Below are 12,445 nucleotides of genomic sequence, written 5' to 3' on the forward strand. Positions count from 1 at the left end.
TCCAGAACTGCTGTATGTTTTTGAACCTGTAGGCCATACGTTTTACATCAACAAGCATTGAGAAACAATTGTCTCTAGCAAAATATCTGTGAAGATTCTCAGTCATCCAGGTGCAGTTATCTGGAAGCTGAGTCATGGCAACTGACTTCTTTCTTGAAACATTTCGCTACTCATCCAAGTACCTTCTTCAGTCTGAGGAGAGTTGGTAGGAAACCCTGATCTTGGGATGGATGAAAGGGCAGCATGATAAACAGGAGACAGATTGTATCTAAAACCTCCACCTCTGTTAAGTGAGGAATTTTCTTTATGCAAAAAGATCAGGACCACACCTACCAGAAAGACCATTGTTAATGACTATTAATGACCCATGACAATGGGTGGAGAAGGACTGTGGAAGTGGGATTATCACTCACCACCCCTTTGTCCTTTTAATGAGCCTATTCAGAGCCGGGGGATGTGAAACCACCTTGGAGGATATATCAGGGGTCTCCTACCAACTCTCCTCAGACTGAAGAAGCTACTTGGATGAGTAGTGAAACATTTTCAACCTAACAAGAAAGAAGTCCAGCTGCCATGACTCAACTTCCAGATAGTATCTCTATAGATCACAGGATGAAATATGTCTAATGTAATGTTATCATTTTCCTCCCAAATACTATTTCAGTAAGTATCATGCAGGTTGAACTGAAATTTGATTTTTATGCTGCAATTCTTTTTTATAATGACATTCCTTTGTAGCAGATTTGTAGCAAGTGCAATGTTCTATTGAAAATACTTCTAATTTTTCCTACCACTACTCCAGGCTGTGGAGATATTCACCGAAAGAAAAGACTATGCCTCAGGTAAAGGAAATTGTAAAATAGTGTGGCAATATTTGTGCAAAATGGTTGTGCAAAGATTTCCCCCAAAAAAGGAACTTTGTGTGAGAGAGATGCCAGAAGGAAAAATAAGCTGTGAAAATAACTCCATAACATGAATAAGAATATAGCCCAGAGAAAAATTGATGGATATTTAATGTACATTGTATTATTTTATAAGTGGTGGATACCTGGGAAAGATGTGATTTTTTTTTTGCCCCAGAGTGCAATGCAAACCACATTTGCCACATACACAAGCCCACAGGGTTGGATCCCAGGAAAACCTGTTACACACTTTCCAATAATAGGAGCAGTAGGAAAACAATGTAGAGAGGCACAACCCTGGGCCTTTTTTGTTTGTTTGTTTTACAGCTAGAAGGGGTGATATTGGGTGGCAAAACACAAGGGTAATTAACAGATTGTGCTTCAGACCATCAGCAAAATGGTAACAAGGCTTTCAAGTGTGTGACAGATTAGCATAGAGGAAGTATAGGAATGCAAAGCATAATCAAGCAAAGACTAGGTACTTTTTTCCTTTGTTTGATGGAGGCACCTACTGCAGTTTACTTTAGAACATTTCTTTCCAAGTTTGTTTGCATTTTTAATTAATAGCTGAAGGGTTACATTTCAACTAGCTGAAGATCTATTGTTCAAGCTCAAAGAGGAATGTATTATAGTAAAAGCAAGCATGATAAAGTTCACTGGAGCTTATCCCCAGGTAACAATGCACAAGATTTCAGACATTCTCCTGTAAATGTAATTGTGGGGTTTTATTGACTTTGCTTTTGAGGCTTACATTTTATGACTGAGCTTTTAAACAGCAACATGTTACCTCCTCCAGTACAAATAACAGAAATATATTTGATCTTAATCCAACACAGTGTTGGTAGTAGTGTCGTTTCCTAATGTGCAAATTTGTGTTTTTGGAGTACAAGTCCTTGAGTTCTCCAGGCGGAGTTGCTAATAATTTAAAAGCATAATTCTGCACACCTCTAGGTTGTCATTAATTGCACTATTTTGGGTGGGAGACGCTCCGTTACATGACCAACTTTGTTATATGAAACCAAACTTGTGTATTTAGAATCGAGAGGGGAGCTTTGGAAAAGCTGAGCATTCATTCTCCCAAAGTACCTCTTTGAGGTCAGATGCAGCTGACATCTCATGACACTGATCAATTTAGACAGAAGGTGTCAATGTTGAGTAATTTTGTCAGTGACTGGGCATTGTCTTGCATTTTTGGGGAAGGTTTATGTAACTTAGAAGAGGGTGTGTGGTGGAGTTGTGTGTGTGTGTGTGTGTGTGTGTGTGTGGTGGAGTTGTGTGTGTGTGTGTGTGTGTGTGTGTGTGTGTTTTGTCTTTTTTTACATTGAAACCAGAGGGGCTGTGCTGGGAGTATACTTTCACACAGCAAATTTTCCACACAGACTTGCTTCCTCTGAAGGGTCCCTCTGAAGAATGGGCTTGCTAAAGTTATATCAATTTTAAATGAATGCAGAAACTCTTGTTATCCCAAGAAGGCTAAACAGAAGAGTGTAGAAACTTGCCCACAAGGAAGCCTCATCAAATGACACACACCCCAAAAGTGCATGGATCAACATGGTGCTGTTTCATGGGGTCCACAGGAGCAAGTCATGCAAATTTGAGCAAAGCAGTACAAAAATAAACACAATTATAGCAGTAAAAAACAACAGCCCTGAAAACCAATTTTTGTCCCATTTTCACTCTATTGAGACTTGCATTGTGTGGACACTGGGATGTAGTACCGGTTTCATGGGTAAAAGGAATGTTGAACCAATAGTGTAGATGGGCCCACAGTCAAATTTTCTGGCACCCACAATAATGCACAGTGTCAGCAGAAGCACGAGTAGAAACCCTTAGTTAATACTAGAAATCCTGTTCTCAGCGTAACCAAACTGCTATAATTTTTTTGTTATTTTTATTAAAGATGTTAGAAAATGTCATAAAGAAATAAAGTCATAAGCACTTTCCAAAGCATAGTTCCAAAAAGTTTAAAAGCAGTCAGAAAGTTTGCGAAGCACATGCACATTCAAAAAGCTTTTGAGGGTAAGACACTTCCAGAACATTTTCCACAGAAAATAAGAAAGTTAACTATCCTAGACTACTTACATAGAAACAGAATTTCAGCCTAGCTCCAGAGCATGCACAGAGTATCAAGACAGCAAGTAAGCACAGCATTCTCTTTAGAGAATCCAGGTTAAACTACTCTTATTCCTCATGCAATTTTCATACCCCTCATCCACCTTCCAGACTTTTCAATGCATTCCACCAATCAGGTTTCATTTTGCGCTGAAAGTTCTACAAGGAAATCACTTTTGCTAATGTAACTTCACTCCTTCCCCCTCCTTTTTTCCCAGCTGAAACCAGTTCTCCACTAATGAGCTTTTGGTTTCAGGAGAGAGTGTTTTATGAACTTGAAAATTTCTTCTCTCACACTGATAACACACAGCTGGCAAGAATGTCCCAATTATCAGACAATTTCCTCTTTTCTCCTGATCAACTCTCACCTATCACAAGCTAACAGGCTCAAGTTCCAAAAGCGCTGAAACCATCATTCCCTCTTTGACAGGCAGATTAAATAGCTTGGTGGGCATATATGTAGGAACAAAAATGAAGTAGTGTGTTGGTAAAGGTAAAAGTTCCCCTTGACAATTTGTCCAGTCGTGTCTGACTCTAGGGCACAGTGCTCGTCATCAGTGCTGAAAGATGGGCCCGGAAATGAATTGCAAGTTCAATCATTAATGTTGGGGCTGCTGCCGAGCCAAGGCTTCAGCAGCGTAGCTCTCTTTTGCCTCCTGCCCCCACGGATAGCGCGAGACCTGGTCTCTCAAGAACAATTGGGTGAAAGGGGGAATGCCAGGTTATTTAAGGGGTGTCCCCCCCTCTATCCACCTTCTTCCTTTTTTGGCATTGGGAAAGAAAGAGCTCCGCTTCTTGCTGTGATTTTGAGCTGTGTCATCGTCGAGCTTCAATTATTCCTGGAGGGAGGGTACCTCCCAGGGTTCTATTTCTTCCTTCCTTGATAATTGATTGTTAAATTAATTTGGCATAATTTAATTTGTATTTTGGGAGGACTGTGAAGCACGAGTGTGGCTTATAAAAAAACAAACAAAAAAACAATAGTTAATAGAATTGCCATTCTCTTGTCAATCTTAGGTAGCAAAGGAACAGTCTTTCAACTTTTGTAAATATTTGCAAAGAAATATTTACAATATTAATAAGAATAATAATTCTGGTTTACATAGAGTACACCACTGACATGTACTCTATTTTAAAGCAGGGTGCAATTTCTAAACTAGCAAATTCAGATGGCATCTTGCTTCAAAACAAATTTGTTGTTAGATTTCATCATATCAAATAGTGCCCCCAAATAGTGCCCCAAATAGTACTTACAGAGGCTTTTCAGACCTTTCTCTTCCTTTCTACTTTAGTATTAATTTAGCACAAGCAATGAGCTGGATGCTGGGTAACTGAGTTTTTAAAATTCAAATGGAGTCATCTTTTTTTTATTTTTACGATGCATTAATTCATTTAGAAGAACTAAAAGCAGTTTCTTAACTATATTTCAGTATAGTACTGTATACCCATAGGTCCCTTGATGATAGGTGTTATTTCTTAAAATAGTTGTTCCCTTTTAATTTAAATGAAGCTTTTAAAATATTATTTTCCCAGGTCCAACTGCATATAATTTTATTATTAGGGTATAAACTGAAACTATAATTCTTCTTTTCTCCCCCGCCCCAAGCATATACATGCAAATGTAAATAAAAACATGGCAAAGCAACATTCTGTCAAGGTATACTTAAGGAAACTGCTACAGCTAGTAGAGAAGTCCTATCAGAGATGGGAAGGGAATCCACAAACAGACCACCCTTTCATAAGCCAGGGGTGAGGTTACAGTGTGATGAGGATTGGCTCCCAAGATCAAAAACAAACAAACAGTCTGTAGGCCTCCAATAGTAGAAGTAGGTCCCATTTTGCCTATGGGTCTTCAGAAGCTCCATACGCAGAATGTCCCACTTTTATCCTTTTCTAAAAAATGGGGACAAGAAGAGTCTTTCTTTCTTTCTTTCTTTCTTTCTTTCTTTCTTTCTTTCTTTCTTTCTTTCTTTCTTTCGAAAGTCTCAAGGCCATAAAGTCTAAGGAAATGGATGAATGTAGGCCCCAGGAGGCTCTTTGAGATAAATTATTTTATCTATCTCATTTTGAACATGCAGTTAAAACATTTTCCTAACCAACATGTCAAGAACAATGCCACAAACTGCCTTGGTTCCTGTTGAGACCAAACATCTGAAGGATTTTGTAGATTGTTTGAAAAGTCTTGACAGGACGATTGAAATTCTTCTGGAGCTTTTAAAAACCTTTTTGAAAATCCATTATCAGTTTTGCTATGCCTCGATCAGGGTGGCAGAGAGCATTCACATATGAGCTCTGGACGTGTAACTGTTTCTAGCAGTCAGTGGCACAAGTGTGTCCCAAATTGCTTATTTTACATTGTAGTAAGAAGTAATATGGCCAACGTCCAGGTTGCAGGAATATATAAATCCCTTTGAGAAATCATGTTATTTCTTCAGCTTTGAAATACTATTTAAAAATGAAAAGCTAACATGTGACAAACCAGGTTTCATGCTTTTACATGACATACAGGAAATGTCAAGGAAATATAGAAGAAAACTTTTAAAAATATGCTTCACTCATTTTATGGGTTTGTTTGAAGGAAAATGTGTGTATTACTGATTTCATTTAATATTTGGTTAATTTACATTGTACTCTGGAAGTTGAGTCATGGCAAACGGACTTCTTTCTTATTAAGTTGAAACGTTTGGCTACTCATCCAAGTAGCTTCTTCAGTCTGAGAAGAATTTCTGGGAGATCCCTGATATACTCCCCCATATTGGTTTCATGTCCTCCTGGTCTGAATAGGCTCATTAGATGGACAAAGGATGGGAGCCCTGAGTGAAAATCCCACTTCTGCAGTCCTTCTCCACCCATTGTCATGGGTCATCAATAGTAGTTAACAGTGGTCTGAGAAGGACTGAGGAAGTGGGATTTTGACTCCCCCCCCTCCTTTGTCCATCTAACAAGCCTTTTCAGACAAGGGGGAAGGGAAACCAATGTGGGGGATATATCAGAGGTCTCTTATCAACTCCGTTCGGATTGAAGGAACTACTTGGATGAGTAGCGAAATGTTTCAGCATAATAAGAAAGAAGTCCAGATGCCATAACTTAGCTTCCAGATAACTTCACTTGGATGACTGAGAATCTTCAGAGATATTTTACATTGTACTGTTTGGCTTTTAATAAATAACAAGTTGTTGTTGTTTACTTGTTAAGTCACATCCAACTGTTTGTGACCCCATGCACCAGAGCACGCCAGGCCCTCCTGTCTTCCACTGCCTCCCGGAGTTGGGTCAAATTCATGTTGGTAGCTTCGATGACACTGTCCAACCATCTCGTCCTCTGTCGTCCCCTTCTCCTCTTGCCTTCACACTTTCCCAGGATCAGCGTCTTTCCCAGGGAGTCTTCTCTTCTCATGAGATGGCCAAAGTATCGGAGCCTCAGCTTCAGGATCTGTCCTTCCAGTGAGCACTCAGGGTCTCATCAACGCTGAGAAATAACAAGTACTTGGTTTTAATTGTGTATTAATGATGTTTCATTCGTTTTCTAAGGTATCTTCACTGGACTTTTTCTGCCACAGGTTGGAAGTAACACATTAAATGAACTTCAAGCCCTTCTGTTATTATAATGACTGTGCTGATAACCTTTTGAATTACTAACATGAGTCATTAATTAGTATTTTGAATAACAACATTACTTCCATTTGGTGGGGTTATTTTGGAGCCTTTGGGGTAGGGTGAGGATCATTCTGGCCATTTCTCCTAAAGTAATGTGTGATGATGACTAATGTAATGTTTTATTTCAAAGAAGAGGTAAAAAAAGTGACTATAAATTACTCCCCTGCACATTGGTGCTAATGCTAACTCAAAGCTTTTATTTCACAGTAATGTTCCTAGCTTCCTCTCTCTCTCTCTCTCTCTCTCTCTCTCTCTCTCTCTTTTGTCTTACATCACAGTACTGGTTCAGCCCTCTGATAGCCACTCATCCACTCTAACTTTCTTTTTCTTGAGATGAGGGGACTCAAGGAAGCAGTAAGGATGAGGGTGTATTGAACATAATTGCAAAACATTTTTCTACTTTCCAAACACCCCAGGTCTCCCTAGGCTGGTGGTGCCTCCGGGGAGTTTAACTCAAATCATTCTGCTGCCACCATCTTACGTTCTATTTTCAAAATCCTGTAGGCTAAAGGACTGCTTTCAGTACCCAGATTTCTGTATGCAACATCCTACCAACAATTGGAAAGTACTGATGTATTTTATTAAAAGGAAGAAAAAACAGTTACAAAAAAATCAAAAATCTAACAATTTCACTTGGTAACTCAAAACGGATTTCTCAGTACCATGGAGCAATAGCACAAAGCAGACACATGATGTTTCTAATGAAAGTTCACACTATAAAATAAGAAAATTTAAAACCAATTTATTCCATACTCTCACACCTGAGCAGAGCAGGCTATCACAGATGAGGTCTACCTCCGAATAATGGGAGGCAAAGGGTTCCTCCTTGAAGAGGACTCAAAGATTAGCACTGTAAGATATCACTTTATACAGGCCAATCTGCCATTTTTGGGTGGCATGCTGCCACTTACACTTAATTACCTTTGGTTCCTTATCAGTACAATTAGTTCCTGCAATAGCTCTCTTTCCACACACAGATTAACATGCCCTTAGGCAGGAAAGAACTCACTCTGGGATGACACACATCAATGAGGACTTCTTAAAACATGAAAGCATTGCTCTGGTTCACTTTGAAATCTGCTCTGATAGAGGATAATGTAGGAGTGTCAGGATACCATAAGAATGTCAATTCCTTCCTTCAGTTTCTCCATACTGACCTTTCTGTTTTTTCTTACAATTCATATAAGTCCATAAGGTTAATTACAAGTGAAAGCAATATTTTTCATCCTCCATTTTTTCCAAATACCCAATATCTTCACATCCTACAAGTGGGCCTAGGGGCATCTTTAATGAAATGATTCATTACATCCAAGAGGAAGGGAAATGGCATGACCACAAACAATTCACCTTTATTGTAGGGTCTGAAAAAAGGTCTGTGTCAAATTGCTGCCTGCCATCACAGTGCATATGTATTGATTAAATGCACAAAAACATATACAAAAAGGTTAGACTGTGAATAAAGCTAGCGAAATGTCTGTAGAGACAGCGTTTCCTTACCTGTTATTGTGATTCATTTCATGTATTAGGTTAAGTGACATGTAAGCTTCATGTACCCTATGCATATGGGTATAAAAATTAACTCTTACTGAGTTTAAACAAAATTCTGTACCATATTTGTTTCATATTTGTGGATATTTATTTATATTTCAGCATAAATGGATGATCCATATACATGCATTATTTTTCCTAGCTCCTCCAAAAACTGTCTGCATTTGATAGGGATTCAAATGTTCTAAAATGGCAAACTGTGACCAATCAACATTTATTCATTAGTGACATATGGGGAATTTTGCTCCAAAAATGTATCCTCACCAGAGTAGTTGGCTGCCCAGGGAGATGGGGAACTGCTGGCAAGGCTGCTTCCTGGATTGCTGCAACAAGAACGATGCCAGCTGTGCCTGCCATGTGGTGAATATTAAGTGGACCTGCCGGTTCAGGGGGAGGATCCAGTTTTCCCAGGCACTGTGGTGCTGATATTCGTGTTCATATCCTCAAGGAAGTGATATGAATATCCCATGTCTAACTGAGGGGGGGGGGGAAGGATTTTTGGTGGCATCTCTGAGGCCTCTATTAGTTTATCATTGGTGGTGTGCATTGATGTTCATTAAAAATGATAATGATCTGCCCATCAAAGTCTGGGTATAATTCAGATTTTGTCATGCTTCCAGCTTCTAGGATGGTGTCTCATAATGACTAGGTCTGTTAAGGCTTGTTCTTTCCTCTGTATTATTTCCTTGGATTTTATCTTATGAATATCAGGGGATGATTGCTCTCTGGAACTTTGTGATGCAGAATAAAAATGAGTTTTGTGTTCTGCATTTTCATTTTCTTGGAAGAAAGGTAAGGTTCTTTTGTTCATTTTCATCATCTCAAGCAGGTGAAAGGAGAAAAGGTGCAGTTAGTTTTTGTCAGTGATGCAAGAAAAAAAAGCTTCAAATTGCCTCAACGTGCTAATTTTGTCTTTACCCAATGCTATGTTCTTTCTTTTTTGTCACTGATCTACTTGATAAAAATAAATTAAAAACATGTAACCCAAGGAATAGAAAATACTGAGTTCACTAAGAGGGCAATCAGATTTGGTATGCTTTTGGTGCTGTTTGGTTTGCTCTATTTTCTGGTGACCACATGTGTAAGAATGATCCGCCCCACCCCTTTTGTGAGCTTTTATGTTCCTTTCTAGCACAGTAGTAGGGCTGCAGTTTATTTGGTGCAATTGGGAGCACTTGTGATTATCTGTTCTGTGGTCTGTGTGGTTGCTTAATTTGCTTTCAAATAGAGTGTGGGTGGTGTTCTCTTCAGGGAGAACCCTGTGAGGTATACAGTGGGTTGCAACAGAATAAAGGACAGTGGAGAAACCCTATTTTCCTCTTCTCACAATTTAAAAAAATATTCTCTAAAATCACAGTGCTATGTCAGATATAAAGGAGTGTGCATGCTAGATTGATGTATTTCTATAGCACTATGCCACTTACTAAACTAAACAAAAAAAGGAAGTTGCCACAGTCCACGAAATGACATATGTGTCAAAAGGCAGGTAAAGAGGGAAGGGTGGGGAGGTCAATAATCAAAATGGGAGAAATTTGGGTGATTGGAAGTGCTGTCGGGATCCTTCTCATGGGAGAATAGACATCTCCCATGTGAATGGAAGGATCATTCAAGTACAAGATAAAATAGATTGCACCAATGATATCAGTCTTTTAAACCTGACCCAGATAACTCCAAATTCACACCTCTAGATGTGCTCTAAGTTAAAAATCAGCATCTTAATGGAACTGTTCACATGCTGATTACTAAGCAATTTTCTCAAGTTGTTTTGAGTGCTAGTGTTCTTAATATCGCTGGCTCCAATGCAGCATCTATCAAAAGCATCACTGAAATTAAAAGACTTTATCTTGAATGTAATTGTCAGTCTTAATTCTACTGATAGCTCATGTTATATGTTCCATCTTTGAGTACAGAACTGTTTGTTCAGCCTTCCATTTGATATTGTTCAGTCCTCTGACTTCCTGAATAATTGCTGAATTGTGTTGTTGTCACCTTTCTTGCCCTTCAGTTTTATAGCAATGTATAATGAGTATGCTTTGCCTTTTCTGCACAGTGTAGCTTAACACCATGTACCAGTAACGTGTGTTTTAGTTAGGGCTTGGAAGAGTTCCTAGGAGATTTTGGGATTTGTAGTCAAATAAAGTAACACAACTCAGAGCCACACAGACCACATTCTCAAAGTATTAATCATTGTAGTTGCAGCTGAATTCTCCTTTCTGGCTTACTACTAGTTCCAAGAGTGATTACTTCTCCTCAATACCCACTAGCTCTATGACTAGACTGCTATAAATAACGAATAACAAATGGTCCTAACAAGAAGTGAAAGCAAAGGGGAAAGTTAAAGATCTCCCTTTTTCTTCTCTCTTGTCTCCTCTGAAGTTTGTGATGACTTGGTGTTGCATAAGCTTGATGATTTCCCCTAAGAATCTTGGCAGCACAGCTGTTTCCAATTCATGCCCTGGCATCTATCAGTTTTCTGGGTCTTTCAGACTCTTGCAGTTGACAAGAAGCTGATTGCAAGATGAGCATTTAATGTCATTTCTGTGCTATTAGGCTGTTGCTTCAATGTGACCCACTGTCTAGTTCATTGTCTCTCAGCTGATATACTTGCATTCTGTAGGAGAGGACAAAGAATGCCCGGTCTTATTATTTCTCTTCCTTCTTGTTGTGATCATTGTGTGTCTATTGTGTGGCTCTCACTATCCTCCCCTGGACAGATGGTTCCAACTGAATGCTTGACAGAAAAAGTGCAACTACCCTGTACTCTTTGGCTAGTTCTATATGGTTTGACTGAGGATCCTGACATGTTGGAAGGGATAATGTAGGGCTTCTGTCTTTCCTCAGGCCTTGGGCTAACTGAGTGGTGGAAACTGTGCAGCCTGAAGGCTTGCTGGGGTTTCCAGAGACTCTTGAACGAATCCAGCTCCCTGATGCAAGAAACCGTTTCAGCCAAATTATGACCAATCTTGGCTCCAACAGCCAATAAGGGCCCTTTTAAAGATCCAAATAGTCTTTCACTGTAACTACAGATGACCTTCTGGTCCCTTCCAATTCGCTGTGGCTTACTGTGTGACTGTGAAAATAGTGCATTCAGAAACTCATGACCTTTGAGGCTTGTATAGCACTAAAGTAAACACTGGGCTTTCTGGCTTACTGAGCAGTGCTTCGTCCTGTATGCTACAAACCTAATATCTCCATGTTAAAAGTAGAACTTAAAACAGTTTTTCTTTTATACGTCCCATGATTTTTCACCAATCTTTGCATCAGTAGTGGTTATACTCTCTGAGGGACTCTTAGAGTCAAAAAAGTAACTTTTCCAATCCCTGGGTTGTCTACAGTGGAAGAGATGCTGAAACTATTTATTACTGGAGTTGTTCTACTGCTCTACTAATGGAGGCTTCATTGAGCTAATTCCTTCTTATGGACAGTGTGTCCACATTTTCAGTAGTGATGGTGGCTAGAAAACACAGTAGACATACTTATTGCTTTTACACTCTTCGTAATCTGTTGCCGGGGATTAATCCAGCTGTATTCGGTACCAGATCTTGACCTCAGTTACAAATGTTTGCACTAATATAGTTTTACACAAGAAATTCTGTCTCCTTGGCATCTTTAGCTTTTAGAACCTAGCCAGATTCTTGTGACTCCTCATAACAATGATTGTTAATATTGTTTTACATGTGCATCCTGCTTCTAAGTGGAAAGAAAGCACTGCCTAGGTTATTCTTCTGTACTGCATAAGGAAGTACAAAAAATAGACAAATGAATAAATGAATAAAACCTCCTTACTGCAAGACACAAAGGGAGAGGGCAAGGAAAGAGCTGGTCTTGGAGACTACTGGTGTATTTGCAAGATCAAGTTTTGTGCATCTTTGCAAATACACAAAATGTAAAGCTGCATTAACCACTGCCTTGTTCTATGGACTGTTAGAAAAGAAAAAGCATTGGATGGAGCGTTGTGCCTTTTCTGAGCAATCAAACTCTGGGAGGTAGTGGAAGACAGGAGGGTCTGGCATGCTCTGGTCCATGGGGTCACGAAGAGTAGGACATGACTTAATGATTAAACAACAGAATGGCCTATAAGTCACTTTCTAACTGATTACAATTGTTCTTCACTCTGGTGAAGCAATATTTCAGTGCAAATTTATTTGCTCGGTGATTGACTAAGGTTTTACAAAGAGACATACACCGAATATGTGTGGTGTAATTTGTGTTCTTCTGAGTGGTTGT

Source organism: Pogona vitticeps, chromosome 4, assembly GCF_051106095.1.
Source record: "Pogona vitticeps strain Pit_001003342236 chromosome 4, PviZW2.1, whole genome shotgun sequence".
Classification (NCBI taxonomy): Eukaryota; Metazoa; Chordata; class Lepidosauria; order Squamata; family Agamidae; genus Pogona; species Pogona vitticeps.